Here is an 11,139-nt window from a genome sequence, read left to right as displayed (position 1 = left end):
CAAGTAGCCTCCTCCTTAGTATGGTGCGTCCACAGTACCTTCACAAGTGGAATCACCTTACTGCGCAACACCTACTCCTTCCTATCCAGAATATGCGTCGATCGCAGAACATAAGTAGCATCTTCACTCAACTGCACCTGCTCCCATTTGATAATGTGGGAAGGGTCAAGAACGTATTTCTTCAACATAGACACATGAAATATGTTATGCACGCCTACAAGTGGTGTGGGCAAAGCCAGGCGGTACGCTACCACCCCCACTCGTTCCAGTATCTGGAATGGGCCAATAAATCTCGGCGTGAGTTTTTCCTTCTTGTCAAATCGAAGAACTCCCTTCATTGGAAAAATTTTCAGGAATACATGGTCCCTGACCTCGAACTCTAGCGGTCACCGCCTCATATCGGCGTAGCTCTACTGCCTACTCTATGCTGCTAGGATTCAACGCCTGATAATGTCGATCTTTTCTAAAGTCGCATAAATTAACTCTGGGCCAATCAAGCTCTCCTCGCCAACCTCTGCCCAGCAGTGCGGTGCTCGACAGGGATGCCCATACAAGGCCTCATAGGGAACCATGCCAATACTAGCCTGAAAATTATTGTTATATGCGAACTCCGCATAAGGAAGACAGTCGTCCCAACTGTCCTTGAAATCCAGCACACAAGCTTGCAGCATATCTTCCAACACCTGATTTATCCATTCCGTCTGCCTGTCAGTCTGTGGGTGGAATGCGGTACTGAACTTCAATTTCACACCCATTGCTTCCTGGATACGAGTTCAGAAGATAGATGTGAATCGCGTGTCTCTATCCGACATGATCTCCAAGGAACTCTGTGCTGACGCACAATCTTCTTGATGTACAACCTGGCCAAATCGTCTGCTAATTTCGAAACTCTAATAGGGAGAAAATGGGCTGATTTCGTTAACCGATCCACGATCACCCAGATGGAGTCATGTCCCTTCATCGTCTTCGATAGCCCTAAAATAAAATCCATAGAGATTAAATCCCACTTCCATTCAATTATGGGCATGGGTTGAAGCAGTCCTGGAGGTCGGCGATGCTCGGCCTTGACCTGCTGGCACTTGAGATAACGTGATAGGTGCTCTGCTATGTGGGCCTTCATGTTGTCCCACCAGTACGAATGCTTCATGTCTTGGTACATTTTCGTACTGCCAGGATGCATCACCATCCTCAAATTGTAAGTGACTTCGAGAACTTCCTTTCTCAAGTCATGAAGATTTGGCACGCATAGGCAGCCTCGATAACGTCAAGCCCCATCCGAACCAACTCTCCATTCGGAGTCTTCTTCGTCACAAGCTCGCCTTCTCATCTTCACTAACCATTTATCCTCCCCCTCAGCCACTATAATTCAGTCATTGATAAGTGGCTGTGCACGAACATGAGCGACGCTCTTGAACGGCTCATCAACAGTAAGCTTCAACTCGAAGTCTCGCACAAATTCCACCATGTTCCACTTGCCTATCATCAATAGAGCCGCAAAGGCTATAGCCTTCTTGCGGCTCAACGCGTCTGCTACAAGGTTAGCCTTGCCAAGATGGTAGGAGACCTAGAACTTGAAGTCCTTCAAGGTTTCTATCCCTCACCGCTGCCTCATATTCAGGTCCCTCTGCGTGAATATGTACTTGAGGCTCTTGTGGTTGCAAAAGAGCTCGAACTCCTCTCTATAGAGGTAATGTCTCTAGAGCTTCAATGCAAAGATGACGGACGCTAACTCTAGGTCGTGCGTAAGGTAGTTTTCCTCGTGTGTCCTCAACTGTCGCGATGTATAGGTAATAATTTTATCCTTCTGCATCAGAACGCAACCCCAAACCCACTCGAGAGGCGTCGGTGTATATAGTATACTTGACCCCTTTCTCTTGTAATACTAACACAGGGGCGGACGTCAACTTGTCCTTCAGCTCCTAAAAAGATGCTTCTGCTTTCTCATTCCAGGTGAACTTGAGATCTTTCTGGGTCAGCTGAGGCAACATTCTAGCTATCTTAGAAAAATCCCAAATGAATCATCGGTAGTAACCTGCCAAGCCCAAAAAACTCCTCACCTCAGTAACTGAACTGGGCTGCTCCCAGTCTTGAACCGCGGCTACCTTAGCAAGGTCCACAGCTATCCCTTCCTTAGACACCACATGTCCCAGGAACTTGACTTCTTCTTTCCAGAAGTTGCACTTCTTGTACTATGCAAACAACTGGTCCTTCTTGAGAGTATCGAAGACTGCTCGCAGCTGTTTCTCGTGCTCCTCCCGACTCTTGGAGTATATCAGGATGTCATCTATAAATATGATAACGAATCGGTATAAGTACGGTCGAAACACCCTGTTCATCATATCCATGAATACGGTCGGTGCATACGTGAGTTCAAACGACATCACCAGGAACTCGTAGTGCCCAAAACTGGTCCTGAAAGTTGTTTTCTACACGTCCTCATGCCTGACGTGCAACTGGTGGTACCCTGACTGCAGATCAACCTTTGAAAAATATTGTGCTCCCCTCAACTGATCAAACAGATCATTAATCCTGGGCAAAGGGTAATTGTTCTTCACCGTCACTTGGCTAAACCTGCGATAATCAATACACAATCGCAGAGATCCACCCTTCTTCTTTACAAACAACACAAGTGCTCCCCAAGGAGACACACTCGGTCGTATGAAGCCCGCATCCAACAGATCATCGATCTGTTTTCTCAGTTCCTCCATCTCACATGGAGGCATGCGATAAGTCGGAAGAGATATAGGTGTCGCACTAGGTACTAAATCAATGGTAAAATCAATCTCGTGCTGAGGAGGTAATCCAGGTATCTTTATGAATACGTTTGAGAACTCTTGAACTACAGGGGTGTCCTCAAGTGCTGGACCATTAACGTCCTCTAGTAATGAAGCATAACAACTAATGAAATAGGGCCAACTGACCTGCACTAGGAATGTAAAGGTTGTGCCCTCTGGTCTAAGGGCTGTCACCACTCTAGTATCGCAATCGATCTCTGCCTTTACCTCCGTGAGTCAATCCATACCAAGAATGGCGTCATAATGGTGTAACAGAGTGACAATCAGGTCAATGCACACTGTTCTGCTCCCTAAGTTTATTGAACAACCATTACACATCCTGGTAACGTCTGAGAAATTTTCTGTGGCGGTAAGGATTCTCACCCCAACCATAGGACTAGTTTCCAACCCTAGTCGCTTGACTACTGCGCACGATATTATAGAGATAGTGGACCTGGTGTCCACTAATAAGAAGACTAGTGTACCTTGAATATGCACAGTGACTTTAAAAGCCAGTCTCGAATTCCTCAGCTGCAAGTGAGTGTACACGAGCCTGCTGAGAACGGTTCGACTGAGGTACCATGGGCCATTGAGGCGGCCTAATTTAAGGTGCAAGCAGTCGAAAAGATGAATGTGGTAGTGCTGACCGCAGGGGTAGAGTCGAGAGAGGTGGTGGCATCTGACGGTTGATCCTCTGAAGGGGCGAGGTCACCTCGGCTGTGTCGGTGGAGTCGTAAGCCTGGGAGGTGAATCAATACGGGGCCTCTTACCGAGAAACAGCCTGCTCGGCAACTCGTGTCGTCACCTAGGAAGCATAGGAACACGAGTGCGGGACAATCTATCCCCATCCTGCTCAGCTCGCAGAGACATGCCCACTAGCTTAGCATAGGTAGATATGCTAGCGCAATACATCTTTGAGCGTATCTCGGGTCGCGGGCCCTCAGAAAACCGCCGCATCCGCAGCTGATCAGCCAATATCAACGGAGCATACCTAGCCAACTCCGTGAATCTGTTCTTGTACTCTGCCACTGTCATCCCTCCCTGATGAAGGTGAAGAAACTCAATCTCCTTCTCATACCGATAAGTGAGGGGAAAATACTTCTCATGGAAGCGGGTCTCAAAAGCTGCCCACGTCCATATGTATCTAACTGCAATAGTCGGAAGGACGTTGTCCCACCAGAGGCTAGCCTCCTTCTCGAATATATAGGTGACCAGCTCCACCTACTCTGCCTCAGTGTAGTGCAATGGCTTCAGCATCTTAGAGATGTGGTCAAGCCAATACTCGGCCTCCTCGGGTCTGTGAGTACACGCAAAGGTAGGAGGTCGGAAGTGTTAGAATCGCTCAAACAGACCGCTAGTGCTCATATGGCCAGCAGGCTGCACAAGAGGTGCAGGTGGAACCACTCCCATGCTCTGGGCAAAGACCCTGCAATGGTGGCTAAAAACTGCTGCTGCTGCTACATCAAGGGCATCATCTGCTCCAACCTATCAGTAAGGGGAGCCGACTGAGGCATGTGCGGCGTCGAAGTAGATGCACGGTTCTATTCAGAAATCGATGGTGCAACAGGTGTCGGCCCATTAGTAAGGCCAGTAGCCGGCTGAGAATCTGGCATAGTGTCGTGAGTTGGGCCCAAACTGGGGTGCGTCTAGCTATCGCTTAGGGGAGGTACCCCGTCAATCGAATCACCAAGTGTGAGACGTGTCGTGCTCCTTGTAGCCTTAGGTGACAATCCCTATATACAACATAGGGTGTGACCCATGTCAAATTCAGCATACTCACAAACTCAACAACACAGCATTTACATTATAGCTCAAAGAAACTTCATGCATTTCATTTAACAAAATTGCAATGGTACATGAGATGCAGTATTACATGAATCATGACAAAAGATGCATATGAGCTAACCTAAGCAAGGCTTCAGACACTGAAACATACTAACCAGTCTACCACTCCATTAAGCCTATCAAGGCTACACATAAAAACAAGCAAACAAGCAACAAAGCAAACTAAAGTGCGACCATATGCACAACTAGTCGTCTGAGTCTGGCGATGAAAGGGGGGCATCCTTGTCTTGCACATAGCACAGGACAGCCCTCAAGGCAGGAGACACCTTCTTACACTATCATTTCACTAAGGCCCGGGTCTCACCAACCTCTTGTCGCAGGGCAGCCTAGCCCTCATCAAGTCGAGCCAAGCAGGCTTCCATAGCAGCCCGATCACTGTCACGCCCCTGCGTAGCAGGAGAGCCCTCATCAGTGTCTTGGGCCTCCTCTTCCTCTCCTTCTTGCCCTTCTTCTATCTCATCACCACCTTCTTCATCACTCTCTTCCTCTTCACTCTCCGTCTCATCCTCACTCTCCTCGAGTCGGGCTTGACGCTATTGTGGCCTAATCTCCATGTTGTTGAGAGTAGTGTCGTTAATGAAATGGATCAGCACAGGAAGTTCTGCATCAAGTCTGTAGGCGAATTCACGTGCAAGCTTGCATATAAGTCGGCCGAAGGGGAGCGAAACAGATGTCCTAAAAGAGCGCACCGTCTGCACTATCTGTAACAGTACATACGTAGGCACGCACAGCTTCTCTCCCTGCCTAACTCAGTACAAAAAGTCTACTATCAGGCGCATGCACTCTCTGCGATTGCTCCACCTAGGATACACATTGTATGTGAAGATGTTGTAGAGTGGGCGGAAGTCGTTGGTCATATTGGATGTTAGGAGGTTATTGTTTGGATTCCAGTGGGCCAGTTGGCCACAAAGGAAGTGCATGCGGCGATCCCTCTCACATGCACTCCTAAGACTCTTCTCACTAGCATGGACTTCACCAAGCGGCATCCCCAGGAGTTAGGTTATTAAGCCAACATCAACCGTGGCCTCTCGCCTTCCCACGGGAATTTTGAACTACAAAGGCTCCAGCATTGGCTCTCGTATATGAGCGTAAAAGGCTCGAACAGTGCTCATATTCGCATGGAACTTGCCCTCAAATATGGGACCCCACCCGGCATCCACCAGGTGATCCATCACCAGATATTTCCCAAAGAGCTTCTTGTCCATGTATGCTTCAAAAAGGACCCTACGGCCCTAAAATCTTCCATGGGACAGATCGCCAATAGAGCTCTCTCGAGGGGAGCCTCGGGATCGAGGTCCCGCTTTGTCCAAATCTCTCGATCGGTGCTTGTACCTGCGGCGGCACTTCTCGGCCTCCTTGATCGAGTAGGGCGGCTAGGCCCGGCCTCGTCTGTGGAAGCACTCTTCTTCCCCATGAGAGAAAGAAGTATGGAAATGGAGAAAATAGCCGCTACAAGCTCAAAAAAAAATCATTTGAGTAAAATAACAATGGGGGATTAGGATGGATTGTTGGTTTTAGAGGAGTTTGAGACACAACTATGATCTTGTGTGCTCAAAAAGGGGGAAAATGAAGGAGATGGAAGATGGGTTTTGATGAAGGTGGTGGAGTTATGTATGGAATGAAGGAAATGAAGGATATTTGAAGATGGAGGAAGGATTTGAGAGGGGAAAAAGAACTTTTAGGGAAAAAGAAAAGTTTGGACACTACGCCAAAACAGTGAAAAAAGGACGGTCCAAAACCGTCTCAAATGACCAAAAAGGACGGTCATGGACCATCGCATCGGCCGTCATAATTTGACGTGTCGTATTACTTTAAGGACGGTTGAAAACCGTCATTCTTATTGACGAAAAAAGGACGGTCATGGACCGTCTCTTATGAGCCTTCAAAGGACGGTCATAGACCGTCCTTAAAAAGGACTACTAAGGACCGTCTCTTATGAGCCTTCAAAGGATGGCCATGGTCCGTCCTTAAAAAGGACTGCTATGAACCATCTCTTATGAGTCTTCAAAGGACGGTCATGGACCGTCCTTCAAAAAGACTGCTATGAACCGTCTCTTATGAGCCTTCAAAGGACATTTTCAAATTTGAGACGGTCAATATACACCTGTTACAATATATTTCATCGTATTCTTCCTGATATACGCCTGTTATATAATATATTTCATCATATTCACATTCACATCCATCTAAACCCAAACTATGTAAATCCATCCAAATATAAACTACATTCATCCAAACATAAACTACATCCATCCAAACACAAACAATCTTATCCACATTACATTCATCCACACATAAATACATATAAGTTTAACATCATAAATAAAAAAAGGAAAAAAATTAGCAATAATTTTCTTTTGGTGTCTTTCATCTAATAAAAAAATATTCAACCAACAAAACATTATAATTCAGAATCATTAAAATAAAACTGATCATTAAAATAAAACTAATGCAAGTAAATAATGCAAAAAAAAAAAAGTGTTTCAATTCAAGTTAATAGAAACAACAACAAAAATTAAAGCTTTGTAAAAAGGGGCATGTGTTAAAAGGGATACATTGTTGTTTGGTGCCATGTCATTGGGCTACAATTCAAGTTAATAGAAACAAAAACAAAAATTAAAGCTTTGTAAAAAGGAGCATATGTTAAAAGGGATACATTCTTGTTTGTTGCCATGTGATTGGGCTACATTATTACAGCAATCAGGTTCGGGTTCGAGATCGGGTTTAGGTTTGGGTTTTCAAGTTTAGGTTTAGGTTTAAGTTAGGGAGTTGAGATTAGGATTAGGTGTAGGTCTAGGTTGAGGGATTTGAGAATACATTTAGGTTTTAGGTTTAGGTTTAGGTTTGGGAGTTGAGATTAGGATTAGGTACAGGTCTAGGTTTAGGGATTTGAGAATACATTTAGGTTTTAGGTTTAGGTTTAGGTTTTAGGTTATATGTTTAGGTTTAGGTTTAGGTTTAGGTTTTAGGTTTAGGTTAAGGTTAGGTTATAGGTTATAGGTTATAAGTTTAGGTTATAGGTTATAGATTATAGGTTATAAGTTAAGGTTTAGGTCATAGGTTTTGGTCTAGGTCTAGGTTTTAGGTTATAGGTCAAGGTTTAGGTTTTAGGTTTAGGTTTTAGGTTTAGGTTATAGGTTATAAGTCTAGGTTATAGGTTATAGGTTAAGGTTTTAGGTCATAGGTTTTGGTTTAAGTTAAGGTTATAGGTTTAGGTTTAGGTTATAAGCTATAGGTTTAGGGAATTGAGAATAGGTTAAGGTTTAGGTTTAGGAAATCAGGTTCGGGTTCAGGATCGAGTTTAGGTTTGGGTTTTCAAGTTTACGTTTAGGTTTAGGTTAGGGAGTTGAGATTAGGATTAGGTGTAGGTTTAGGTTTAGGGATTTGAAAATACATTTAGGTTTTAGGTTTAGGTTTAGGTTTTAGGTTATAGGTTAAGGTTTAGGTTTAGGTTTAGGTTTAGGTTATAAGCTATAGGTTTAGGGAATTGAGAATAGGTTAAGGTTTAGGTTTGGGAAATCGGGTTCGGGTTCAGGATCGGGTTTAGGTTTGGGTTTTCAAGTTTAGGTTTAGGTTTAGGTTAGGGAGTTGAGATTAGGATTAGGTGTAGGTTTAGGTTTAGGGATTTGAGAATAGGTTTATGTTAAGGTTATAAGTTTAGGTTTTAGGATTTGAAAATAAGTTTAGGTTAAGGTTATAAGTTTAGGTTAAGGTTATAAGTATAGGTTTAGGTTATAGGTTAAGGTTTAGGTTTAGGTTTAGGTTATAAGTATAGCTTTTGGGATTTGAGAATAGGTTTACGTTATAAGTTTAGGTTTCGGCTATAAGTATAGATTTTAGGATTTGAGAATAGGTTTAGGTTATAGATTTAGGGTGTGATTTAGGTTAAGGGTGTGGTCCCTGCAAATACAGATATAAACACGGCTGTCATATTTTGAGACTAGGATTAGGTTGAGGTTAGGGAGTTGAGATTAGGATTAGGTGTAGGTTTAGGTTTAGGGATTTGAGAATACATTTAGGTTTTAGGTTTAGGTTAAGGTTTAGGTTTAGGTTTAGGTTAAGGTTTAGGTTTAGGTCATAAGCTATAGGTTTAGGGAATTGAGAATAGGTTAAGGTTTAGGTTTAGGAAATCGGGTTCAGGTTCGGGTTCGGGATCGGGTTTAGGTTTGGGTTTTCAAGTTTAAGTTTAGGTTTAGGTTAGGGAGTTGAGATTAGGATTAGGTGTAGGTGTAGGTTTAGGTTTAGGGATTTGAGAATACATTCAGGTTTTAGGTTTAGGTTTAGGTTATAGGTTATAGGTTAAGGTTTTAGGTTTTAGGTTTTAGGTTTAGGTTAAGGTTAGGTTATAGGTTATAAGTTTAGGTTATAGGTTAAGGTTTTTGGTCATAGGTTTAGGTTTAGGTTAAGGTTATAGATTTAGGTTAAGGTTTAGGTTTAGGTTATAAGCTATAGGTTTAGGGAATTGAGAATAGGTTAAGGTTTAGGTTTAGGAAATCGGGTTCGGGTTTGGGATCGGGCTTAGGTTTGGGTTTTTAGGTTTAGGTTTAGGTTTATGTTAAGGAGTTGAGATTAGGATTAGATATAGGTTTAGGTTTAGGGATTTGAGAATACATTTAGATTTTAGGTTTAGGTTTAAGTTTCAGGTTATAAGTTAAGGTTTAGGTTTTAGGTTTAGGTTAAGGTTAGGTTATAGGTTATAAGTTTAGGTAATAGGTTATAGGTTAAGGTTTTTGGTCATAGGTTTTGGTTTAGGTTAAGGTTATAGGTTTAGGTTTAGGTTTAGGTTTATGTTATAAGCTATAGGTTTAGGGAATTGAGAATAGGTTAAGGTTTAGGTTTAGGAAATCGGGTTCAGGTTCGGGATCGGGTTTAGGTTTGGGTTTTCAAGTTTTGGTTTAGGTTTAGGTTAGTGAGTTGATATTAGGATTAGGTGAAGGTTTAGGTTTAGGGATTTAAGAATAAAGGTAGGTTTTAGGTTTAGGTTTAAGTTTTAAGTTATAGGTTAAGGTTTAGGTTTGAGGTTTAGGTTAAGGTGAGGTTATAGGTTATAAGTTTAGGTTATAGGTTTTAGGTTAAGGTTTTAGGTCATAGGTTTTGGTTTAGGTTAAGGTTATAAGTTTAGGTTAAGGTTTAGGTTTAGGGAATTGAGAATAGGTTAAGGTTTAGGTTTAGGAAATCGGGTTCGAGTTCGGAATCGGATTTAGGTTTGGGTTTTCAAGTTTATGTTCAGGATTAGGTTAGGGAGTTGAAATTTTGATTAGGTGTAGGTTTAGGTTTAGGGATTTGAGAATACATTTAAGTTTTAGGTTTAGGTTTAGGTTTTAGGTTTAGGTTTAGGTTATAAGCTATAGGTTTAGCGAATTGAGATTAGGTTAAGGTTTAGGTTTAGGTTATAAGATATAGGTTTAGCGAATTGAGATTAGGTTAAGGTTTAGGTTTACGAAATCGGGTTCGGGTACGGGATCGGGTTTAGGTTTGGGTTTTTAAGTTTAGGTTTAGGTTTAGGTTTAGGTTAGGGAGTTGAGATTAGGATTAGGTGTAGGTTTAGATTTAGAGATTTGAGAATACATTTAGGTTTTAGGTTTAGGTTTAGGTTTTAGGTTATAGGTTAAGGTTTAGGTTTTAGGTTTAGGTTAAGGTTAGGTTATAGGTTATAAGTTTAGGTTATAGGTTATAGGTTAAGGTTTTAGGTTTAGGTTTAAGTTAAGGTTTAGGTTTAGGTTATAAGCTATAGGTTTGGGGAATTGAGAATAGGTTAAGGTTTAGGTTTAGGAAATCAGGTTCGGGTACGGGTTTGGGTTCGAGATCGGGTTTAGGTTTGAGCTTTCAAGTTTAGGTTTAGGTTTAAGTTAAGGAGTTGAGATTAGGATTGGGTGTATATTTAAATTTAGGGATTTGAGAATACATTTAGGTTTTAGGTTTAGGTTTAGGTTTTAGGTTTTAGGTTAAGGTTTAGGTTTTAGGTTTAGGTTAAGGTCAGGTTATAGGTTATAAGTTTAGGTTATAGGTTATAGGTTAAGGTTTTAGGTCATAGGTTTTGGTTTAGGTTAAGGTTATAGGTTTAGGTTAAGGTTTAGGTTTAGGTTTAGGTCTAGGTTATAAGCTATAGGTTTAGGGAATTGAGAATAGGTTAAGGTTTAGGTTTAGGAAATTGAGTTCAGGTTCAGGATCGGGTTTAGGTTTGGATTTTCAAGGTTAGGTTTATGTTTAGTTTAGGGAGTTGAGATTAGGATTAGGTGTAGGTTTAGGTTTAGGGTGTTGAGAATACATTTAGGTTTTAGGTTTAGGTTTAGGTTTTTGGTTATAGGTTAAGGTTTAGGTTTTAGGTTTAGGTTAAGGTTAGGTTATAGGTTATAAGTTTAGGTTATAGGTTATAGGTTAAGGTTTTAGGTCATAGGTTTTGGTTTAGGTTAAGGTTATCGGTTTGGGTTAAGGTTTAATTTTAGGTTATAAGCTATAGGTTTAGGGAATTGAGAATAGGTTAAGGTTTAGGTTTAGGAAATTGGGTTCGGGTTCCGGT

The 11,139-nt window shown here is 42.1% G+C and overlaps 1 long non-coding RNA gene across 1 annotated transcript; it reads left to right on the top strand.

The window, feature by feature from the left end:
- Window positions 1–8,589: 8,589 nt before the first annotated feature.
- Window positions 8,590–10,735, top strand: LOC131257384 (uncharacterized). The gene is made up of 3 exons (XR_009177350.1): window positions 8,590–8,903; window positions 10,207–10,282; window positions 10,654–10,735. It is a non-coding gene; the product is annotated as an uncharacterized LOC131257384 (long non-coding RNA).
- Window positions 10,736–11,139: the final 404 nt, after the last annotated feature.

This window comes from Magnolia sinica, chromosome 10, assembly GCF_029962835.1.
Source record: "Magnolia sinica isolate HGM2019 chromosome 10, MsV1, whole genome shotgun sequence".
In the NCBI taxonomy this organism is placed as follows: Eukaryota; Viridiplantae; Streptophyta; class Magnoliopsida; order Magnoliales; family Magnoliaceae; genus Magnolia; species Magnolia sinica.
The sequence above is the reverse complement of the archived record's forward strand: the minus strand, read 5'-3'. Positions and strand labels throughout refer to the sequence as shown.